General features: G+C 31.0%; 1 protein-coding gene across 1 annotated transcript in view; it reads left to right on the top strand.

The window, feature by feature from the left end:
* The first annotated feature begins 247 nt into the window (after positions 1-247).
* LOC129908973 (uncharacterized) overlaps positions 248-10,961 on the top strand; it is a 35,741-nt gene continuing 25,027 nt past the window's right edge. Inside the window, exon 1 of the mRNA XM_055985828.1 lies at positions 248-602. The gene's annotated coding sequence lies outside the window, so the exon portion shown is untranslated. The remainder of the gene's footprint in view (positions 603-10,961) is intronic.

The raw sequence follows: 10,961 nt of genomic DNA, 5'->3' as shown, positions 1-10,961 counted from the left end.
TGGACTGGGAATTGAGAATCATCCGTGATTCAGTTTTCCGTAAGCAACAACACGACATAGACGGAATAAAAATTCTAACAATTTTTCGCTCCCAAACAAAATATATACCAATTTACCACCAATTTAAATAAATTTTTAAAATTTTGGACGAAATTTTTGTATGTTGTTGACTAGTTTTGTAAATAAATATCGTGGAAACTTTTAAAACTTCTAATCGGATAAGAATTTTTTATTCTTTGCAAAAAAATAAGACTAAAGAAAACCTAAGACACGGATTTTGAAAAGAGGTACTTAACCCACCATTATATCAAACCACAGAACCACCACCCCCGGTCAAATGTGTAATGTGTTATTTAATATTTGAATGAGAAGTGAGACAAAAATTTGGTTTTCAGAACCAAAAATATTGAGAAAATATACCCATGAATTAAAAGTTTAAGTGATTGAAAAATAGTTCTTAAGTGAATTTTAAGAAAAAAAAAAAAACAAAGAATACCACAAAAAAAAGGATTAACTGCTATGGAACATTACAATATGATTGGATTAACTGAAAAAGGATTACACTAGAATTGAAAAAGCCCCATCAAAAATGTCTACAAGAGGTAAGTTGAGAAATTAAAAAAAAAATAAACGAAAGAGTTGCTGTAAGAACTTTAATCAAGTGGAATAATTTGTACTTAGGCATTAAACAAAAGAGTTGAGGTTTAAACTCCTTTCTTAAGAACTTTCGGGAATATAACAAATTCTAGTGGAATTCGAATATGAAAGAGTTGGAGTTAAAACTTTGAAGTAAACTCTAATGGAATTCGAATATAAAAATGCGGTAAACAATGCGAACAATTGCAAATTGGCTTTAAAACAAAAGACTTGATAGGAAAAATAGAATAAAATACACAAAAAAATATCAAACGAAAGAGCTGAGGTACAAACTTTTTTTTTGTACAATACTTGACAGGTGAAACAAAATCATAAATCTGGGGTCCGAACTTTTTTTTTTAAACTTGTGTTGAATTCTGAAAAAATGGATTTGTAAAGATTGAAAATAAATAAACCAAAAATAATAGAAATTATGTTAAAATTTTTATAAAATTAAGAAAAAGAGATTGAAAATATCAAACAAAAGAGTTGAGGTTTGAACTTTTTTTTTTTTTAAGTTTGATGAATTGAGATAACTAGACTTTTTCTTCCCCATTTTGTAAATGGGACTTAATAAATAAAAGAGGTTTTTTTAGATCATCAAATAAGACAGTATAATAGTAAAATTCACCTAAAATTCTAAATGAAAGAGTTATAGTTAAAACTTGTTTTTTTCAAATTTCTTCTATTTTACCAGTATTTTCTATGAAATAACTGCAAACAATTTTGTTTTTTTTTTCTGAGGAAATGTAACATTATTCTGAAGAAATGTAGGAATTATCTAGAAATAAAGGGAATCTCATCAAAGTGTGACGTAAAAGCTTCCACTTATATGTACACCCTTTTCTACCAGATAAAAATTGATTGCGCAGTTAATTTTTACTTAAAGTTATTTAACACAAAGCACCTGTGGGGCATGATCTTTCACATAGACCTTAACTTTTTCAGTAAAGTTGTTATGTATTAAAAGCTCAAAAATAGTTTTTCAGTATAATTTATAGCCACTTTTTGTGTCAATAATAAATAATTAAATGCAAAAACAAACAAAAAACTACATGTGGTTGTATAGAAAGCTATCACATTTTTCTCATTATAAGGTTTGTTTTGTTTGGAATTGAAAGCTTTTTTTACACCAAAAAGTCCTTGACTTTGACTTTTGTTGACTTCTCTCTCACATCAAACAGCACCTCTAGAATCTGAGTCAGATTTGTTATTTATTTTTTATTGTTTTTTTTTCTCTCTCACAAATGTTTACGTCACTTTAAGTACCAGTAGTCAATAATATATAAATATTTACTATATAATGAGCTATACAATAAGATTCGCAATTCAATTTCAATATCAAGGCTAAATAATATATAATTTTAAATTTTTCTACGTCGTTTATGATTAAATGAAACAACAAAAAAATATTGTAATTATTCTTTTTTTTTGTTTTTTTTTTTTTAATATTAACAAATTGATGGATATAAACAATTGGACTTTGAATGAAAATATTTGGATGTCAATGACATAGGCTTTTTTTGATAAATTCAAATAGAAGATTTATGAGATTTTATTTTAATGATGAATCTTCTTATTGTTTTTTTTTTTTTTTTAATGAAGAGGGGTGGAAAAAAAGTGAGAATTAATTATCAAGGTTATTATGAAGCCGGAGATCACCACAATATTATATGGTTGTGTGCCTTGTGGTGATCACCTTACGTAATAGAATAATAATTATAATATTTTTTGTTTTGTTCTTACTTTGTATAGTTTTTTTTTTTGCGATGAAGTATTTTATTGTTGTGGAGTTTAATTATGATGATAATGGGTGTTACGTAATGAGAGTTATAGGAATTCTATGAAGTTAAAAAAAGAAGCTTTTTCAGTTCTAATGGCATTCATATATTCAACGATTTTGAATGTCAAAAAAATGGCACTCGTGCTTCTAAGTGGTTCCAAGTAATCAAAATTCAATTGCATTTAATTGGTACTAAAAGCACGTTTTCAATGATTTTGCAGGGAACAAAACTTCTATGAAATAAGGCTTTTACAATTTGTTCTGCATTTAAACAAAATTATCGCTTAGATTACTTGAGAAGAAATCAGATTTGTTTCAAATGCCGTCGGTAAAATAGATTGATACTTTTAATAAAACAAATACAATAAGAAGTTATAGTTCCATTTAATTTTTCAGACTTACATAGTTAACTAAGGAAGCATTTTTGAAATAAAATTTTTTTATAAAATATAAATTTAATAATGTTTTTATCAAAACATTTTCTTGTCTTAAATTGTTGAAGAATTGCATCTCCCAATGACATAAGTCAATTATTATGAGTCCTTAGGAAAATTTGAAATAGTAATTTTTATCATTATATGACTTTTAACATTAATTTTAAGAGCTATTTTTTCAATTTATTTCTTAAACAAAAGAGTTGAGGTTCAAACTTTATTTTAATTTACACTTATAAAAGTTGTTATTTCCCTATTTCAATACAAGTTTTAATGCACAGTATCTATGTTACATTAAAACTTATAAAAATTAAATTTCATTATTAAAACAAAAGAGTTGAGGTTCAAACTTTTTTCGATTTAATTTCATTTTATACAAAAATGTGTTTGCTTTTCATGAATTTCGTTCGACTTTAATAGTCAATGTTCATGTTCATGTTAAATGGTTAAAAGAAATAGTTTCATATACAAATTAGTGTTTTTTTGTTCATTTGGTATGCCTAAAGCTTTTTTTAGTACAAAAAATAGTTTCAAAGAAATGATGATCACATCAAAAGTGATTATCTAATCCAATTCTATTTCAACATACCCCTTCCCTCTACTTTAATTCTACCAGTCCAAACTCAAACAAAGCCAAAAAGAATACGCAAAATAATAATTATTATTCGCTCCGTCATCGCACCAAAACTATCTGCCACATCTCAAATTCAATCTAAATGCCAAACAATTAATTTCACTATCTCCCCAGGGAATACAATATACACTTCATAAAAGAGAACACACAGCAAAATAAAATAAAGTATATATGACAAGGTTGTTGACCATTTGCCATACACGATGATGATAATGATGATGGCAATAAACGCCTTTTAAACCATAAAAGAACCACTTTATATCTAGAAGCTCGCAAAAGAACTTTATAAAATAAATACACACAACACAAGAATAAAAAAAACAAAAACAAAATATAATCTTTTTTTGCCTGTTCTTCTTTTTTGCAAAAAAAAAAAAAATATCTACTTGTATAGAAAACACCTTGAAATGAAAATGAAAATTATATCTAACTGCCACTACCACAATCTTAAGTTTCAAAGTTTATACCTTTCGTCGGTCAAGATATAACCAATAGAATTGGATCGTGCAGACAAAAATTGTTCTTGGGATCATCATTTTATCAGCAAACCATCAGTAGCACCTCTTTTTACAAAACACACAGAGTGAGTGAGAGAGAAAAGAAATCCCATTATATCATGTTGTTATATCTAAGTCGCCCATCCTCATCCTTCATGTTTGGTCTTTTGTTGCAGGTCAATGTATCTTGATGGTCGTCGTCGTATGTGCCACCACTTCATACCATACGAAAAATGGCCATCATTTCTAATTTCAATTTTGTTTTCATTTTTTTTTTTGCACAAGAAGTGAGGCGTGTTCTTTATTTTTTTGATCATCATCTAGCTTAATGTCCACAATTTGTCTAAGGTCATTTGCCTTTAAGACCATACCGAGAACGCATGGGGCAAATTAATAAAAAGAAGATGGAAAAAAATCGTTCAACCATAAGAAGCGTTTAATTGTACCATCTCGTATCGGTCCAACCGCCTGGATGAAAAGCGAACAGGCTTAAACTATATGACGCGATCATAACCCCTTCGCGCGCGCATATGCACACATATTCAATTCACTTGCACTCTTCTTTATCTGGTTTGCAGTTGTATAAGTGTGATATAGGGCTGGCTGGTTGGTTTGCAAGGATAGTAGTCAATGACCAGAGATCTCTTAAACAAAAATAAAGCTGAACTAGAAAATCCCAAAACACAAATACATTCAAGGAATAAACAGCGCAGCGTGCAAGAAGTCATCCAGGTGCGTCCATCGTCTTCGTCGTATTCTTCATCGTCGTCATCGTTGTTGTCTTGATTGCAAGTTCAATGAACGTCTCTCTTGGTCGCTTTCCTAACAAACGACAATCCTGTGGGCTAAGTATAGCGTATACAAGCGCAAGCGAGCGAGCCCAAGCCCGGCCCAAGAACCCCATCAACTCGCTCAAAAGTGCATTAGCCTTTGCCATGAAATGGTTTCATTTTCGTTTGAATTTTCTTCTTCCCAACTGAAATGATCTTCATAATCATTCACGATGATGATGATGATGATGATGGCGCGCACAAGAACACAACAAGCCAGGGCAGAAGAAGAAGAAGAAGTTTCAGCTTTAAGACAACAGCCAGAAGCAGCAGTTATATAAAGTTTGATGGTTGTTAGAGTTAGAGAGATGCGCACAAGGCTGGTTTATGTTGTTGTTGGGTTGGAAGTTGACTTGGAATGAAGGGAAACCAGTTCTAAAAAGGCTCTTGCTCTCAGCTGAGGTATAACAATCAAGAACCAAACAAAAACAACAACAAACCAACTTCATCTTTTCATACTACACAAGCAAGCAAAAGAAGCAAGTTGGTATAAGGAATCACTTGCCGTGAAAAGGGCGTTCAACTATAGAATATGTGAGTGCTCGCGCGCGCGTTCGATTGTTGTTATATTCTCTTCTCCTTTAGCCCTTTTTTGTTGTATCTCTTTATAAATGTGGATTATAAAAACTGTCTGTTTCACTCTTGTTTTCTTATTCATTTTGGTTTCTTGTTTTGGAGAATTTACCATTTGATTTCATCATCAAGGGATTTATTCATCATCTCACATACGCATTAATAAAGACTCATAATGTTAGCCAATCCATCAAACTTTTTGACCATAATTCTTTTTTTATTTCTAAACAAAGACTCTGTCTTATGGAAAAATTTGAATAAATTTTGATATTTTTTGTTTATTTTTTGTTCCGAGTACGAGTTTAGAACTAATTGATTTGTTGTGCGTTAAAATAAAAAAATAAAAAAAAAACATGAAAAAGAGGCGAGGAATTCAGAAATTTTTGAAGGCTTACATAATTCTTCTGTTGGATGATCTAAGAAGGGATTTCTGATGGTGTTTGTTCTTTTTAACTTTTTTTGTGAAGTCAATAACACTTCAAGTGTGTGTATTTGTGTATGATACATACAGGTTCCATCATACACCTTCTTCTTTCATTTTTTACCCTTTTTTTTACCTTGTCTTTAATTCTTCAATTGCTGTTTGTTAACCTTGAACTGTAGCAATGAACTTTTACGTTTGTTCTTTAGTTTCTTCATTTTTGGTTAATTTGTGAGATGATGAGGTAAATGATGGTGTGTTCTAACATGATTGCCACCACAGGAAATAAAATGATGATTAAAATTGATGGATCGATTTATTTGAAATTCATTGTTTGTAGATGACAACGAAGTTTTGTTGAAAAACTTGTTATTTTGTCATCTCGAAGTTTCTTTTATCTGATTTTATCACTATTAACGTGTGTGCAGAATTTCTAGTCATTTAACCGATTTCAAACTTTTTTTTAAGGAGTTTATATCAATTACTTCCTTAAACAAAAGAGCTGATGTTCGAACTTGATTTTATCTTATCAAACCATTTTAAATTTTCTGAAGCGCTAAAATGCAATGCAATAAGTAGTTCTGTTTTACATTTGAACTAAGCTTGAAGTTTTTCACAACACAGCACTTCTTCGACGATATTAAATACGAAATTTTCTTCAAAAAGCATTTCGGTCACCTTATTAGGTAATTTCCAGCCCTCTAAATACCAAATATCAACTTAATATTGACAAAAAACAAGCAACCTTTTACTCCCTAGATCAATTATTCTATTCCGTTATTTCAATATGTAATTCAAAACCCAAATCAAAAAACCATTTATCATTTTACAGGTTATAGTTGATGTTCTCAAATTCTTACCCCAAGATCATGTTTTTATTTCATTCCACACTCTCTGTGTTAAGAAAAAAAGAGAGGTGCAATGACCTCGCATAGAAATAAACAACAATACCTGTTCTTTTTTTTATTATAATTCCCTTATCCAATCTTTTTTTATATTTTGGATTTGTTTCGAACGCGCTCTCTATTTTAACAAAACAAATCTTTACTTCTTTTGAAAAGATTAAATCACTGACTTTATATCTGACATCGAACAATATAATGTCGATGATGATGATGACCGAATCAATATTGTGTCATCAATTTTTTTTTTTTTGTTCTGTTTTTTCTACCCACTTTGTCGTGTTGACAGAGAATGACATACAAAAAAGACAAAAAAAAAAAATGAAAAGAATTGCAACACCAAACCCAAGAAGAAGAAGGAAAAAAAACGTCATGTGTGTAATAAATTTTATTTGCATAACGTTGTATGTCATTAATGCGCCTTTTTGTTGTCATTTAACACACAGGTTCCTTTTTTTTTTCTTACTTTGTTTGCGTTTCTTTTGTGTTTTTTGTTGGTGTGTCCCTGTTTTATTAGTTTAACGGTACAAAATATACTGCTGGTATGCAGCAGATATGAAAAGGAGAACCTGCATTCAAATGAGTTGGATGTGTGTGAGTGGAATTTTAATTTAAAGATCAATTCCTGATGATAAAGAAATATTTTACAAAGAAAAATTAATATAAACTCAAGAAAAAATATTGGATTGAACTTTTTTATGAGAAGATACTGAGTGACTGAGATTTCACTCAATTTCAGTAAAAAAAAAAAAAGAAAAGAAATAAAATAAAAAGAAGGTGAATGACCGACCTACTCAAGCGCTTCGACCAGTACTCACACACACCTTAAAGTTTCACACAACAAGTGTTGAATGCAACACGCGCAACATTTTTTGTATGAATAAAAGAGGTATACAACTTCCAGAGGTTACCATACCAATTTTTATTGTTACCATCGATGGATGAACACGCGGAAACAAAGCCATTTTAATGAAGACACTTGGACGAACGAGGGCGATATCAAAGAGAAACAAAACATAAAATAGCATATATCCGACACCAATGACGACGAATGTCAGGGTTCTTTTTGTGTGTGGTTCGGTGCACTGCACTCGGATTGATGATGATGGTTTTTATATTGTTTTTTGTTTGAAATGGATGAGTGAGCAAACATTTGACACTCTCTGGTTATAGTCTAGTGGAATTTGTCTAAAGCTTTTGGAAAAAGCTTTCTACACTGAGAAAAATATTTATTTTTTCTTCTTTTATTTGTTTTTCTTGTAAGTAAAAGAGTAACGGGAGAAGTTGGAAATATGTTAAGATCGTGCATTGCATTTTTAATGTATTTTTTCCCATTTTTATGATGGTGGTTTATTCTTCAATGCATTTCACTGCATGTGTGGCAATATATTGGAAATACAAAAAAGTAACAAAAAAAATGGACAATTGTCTAACGGAAATCTTATGACTTCTTAGTAGGAACGTGATAATTTGATAATAATGTTTCTCTTTTTAACTTCGTGTTGGTATCATAGAAGTTCGTTCCTGAATGGATATGAGGTGTTCTTTTGACATAGTTTGTTATGTTATAGAGATTTGAGAAATAGATCTCGATTATTTGAAATAATGAAATCATTCATTTTTATTCAACACACAAAAATTCACTTAACTGATTTTATATGAGAAAAACTTTATTATTTTCACCTAATCTTCATATAATGTTTAATTAATTGTTAAATTTGGTTCATTTGTAATCTAAAAAACTAATGTTTAATAATCGAAATGCAGTATTATTAATATCGCAGCACTTCTTCGAAATAACTAAAAATCAAATTTTTGCATTTTTGCCTTGTTCATGTATATTTGTTCTCAAATCTATATCATTAAACTAAAGTTATCAAAAAATGTTTAACTCATTGTAAGGTTTGATTCAGTATGGACGAATTAAACTTAAGTTTAATAACAAAAATGCGTTTCAACGTAATTCAGAGCACTTCTTCGAAAAAACTCACGCATTTCAGTATTCACTCATTTTTCTTTCTCGCTATTAAAACTGGGGAATAATAACTTCATTTCATTTATGTCTATAATGATTTCAAATGTCACTTTTGTGTCTAAAAAATCATAAATTTTTAAAACACAAAAAATTCACTCAATTGATTTCAATAGGGAAAAACTTTATTATTTGCGCTAAATCTTCAACTAATGTTTAACATTTTGTTAAGATTGGTAAATTAGCAATCTATAACAGTTAAGTTTAATAATCGAAATTGACTATTTTAAATTTCACAACACTTCTTCGAAACGTCTAAAAAAAATTCTAATTTTTTTATTTTTATTTTTTTCACGTTTTTTCTTCTAAAAAAGTAAAAATCAAACATGTTTCGATGATTGAAGTGTTTCTAGTGGTCATATGTAGTTGCTAGAATCTTATTACCAAATAGCGAAAAATCTAGAAAAGTTTAATTTTGCTTAATTAACCAGAGCAATTTTACTGTATTCTCTAAAAAATTATTCTCCTTTCTTTTGAAGACAGACTACTCTAACTTCAAATTCCATTCTATACACCATCAATGTACTTAAAATTAACTCCGTCAAAATTAATTAATCCCTTTTCAGCAAACTTCTTTGACTAAAAATTAAAAATACAAACAAAAAACATGAAATCAATACACATCATATTGTACAGAAAATTTTGTCGGCGACAGAAGCGAGAGTAAAAATGTCTCAAAAAGTACTCCTAAACCTCGGTAGGAGAGCGTTTACAAAAAAAAAAATAAAACAAACCTTTAAAACTTGTACCTTTACCGAATGAACAAACAGATTTTTCACCTCCTCAACCTTTCTCATAAAACAAAAAAATAAAAAATCATAAAAAAAATTATAAAGAACACAGAAAAAGTACAAGAACAAAAAAAAAATCATACATTTTCCCGTCTACCGAATTACAAAAGTGCAACGCACCCAACAAAATGCTGGCAACATTCTCCAGTAAAGACGAAAACCTACACACACAATCATCAAATACACACACACAAATACCAGCTAGAGAAAACTTTTATAGCAACAAAAAAGCCTATAACATCACCCCAACAGCGCGGGTCATTCACACCCAAGGACGTTCATTCGCTTTCCTACCAACAAGTTGTACACTATTCTTTGGCTATTCTGGCTGGCTGGCTGGCTGGCTGCCTGAATACATATCTATATTGGGGCTGTGACTGATGATGAAATGCAACAAAAAAAAAAAATAAAGCTCCCCTTTCTTTTCATCCCCCCACAATCCGACCGACAACGACGACGTAGTCTCAGCGCAATTAAAGTGATTTACGTGCACTGCTACACCAATTCGAACTCAAACTATATTCACACCACCCTCCCCTCACCCCCTCCCCTCTCTCTGTTGTCTATCTTAGTGAAGCACAAAAACAAAACTTTCTACTCTGTACAAAACCCTCTTACCCTTAAGTCAGTATAATAATTTTTATATTCCTTCCACAAATCCTCCCTACAAACCGAGAGAAAGAAAGAGAGAGAAGTACTATGGGATGATGACGAAAAAAGGGCGAAAAACTTTTGCACATTTCGTTTTCTCTTGTCTGTGGTCATGGCGATTGTGTGTGCTCTGTATAAGGGTTGAAGTTGAAGCTCATGTTTGAGGCAAAAATCAGCATCGTCCTTGCCCACCCCACTTTTTTTCCTTACACAGAGATTCATTGTCAACATAATCATCGACACAGGGAGAAGTACTTGATTTTTTTTTTTTTGTTCGTGTTTGTTGCAGAACAAACCACCGACCGTGACGCCCTCCGATGGGGGGCCTTCATATCCACATCCAACAACAAAAATATTAAGCTAGGGAGTCTTCCTGCCTGTCTGTGTGTGTTCGTGTGTTAAAAAAAAGGAACAAAATTTGCGATGGCGCTTTCGATTGCAATTTTTCCTCCAGTGTACACATATTTTGTTGTTGTAGTTGTTGTTTTTGTTGTAGGGCTATCGTTCTTTTCTATCCGGTTGTTGACCTCGCTCGTTCCGTTCATTATTGTAGACACCAACCAACAACAAAAATACACAAAACAACAACAAAGACGACGATGATGATGACGACGACGAGGACGAAAACGACGACGTATATGCGGAATCACACCATCACTTTGCTACTATACAATACACATATGAGAGTGTAATTTTCTCTCCTGCTGGTACAAGGACTCGTTGAAAAAATTCAAAAAAAAAAAATAATCCTTGCTGCTTGCAGACACACAAACGTTT

Source organism: Episyrphus balteatus, chromosome 2 (assembly GCF_945859705.1).
Source record: "Episyrphus balteatus chromosome 2, idEpiBalt1.1, whole genome shotgun sequence".
Classification (NCBI taxonomy): domain Eukaryota; kingdom Metazoa; phylum Arthropoda; class Insecta; order Diptera; family Syrphidae; genus Episyrphus; species Episyrphus balteatus.
This window is presented reverse-complemented; position numbering and strand designations above follow the sequence as displayed.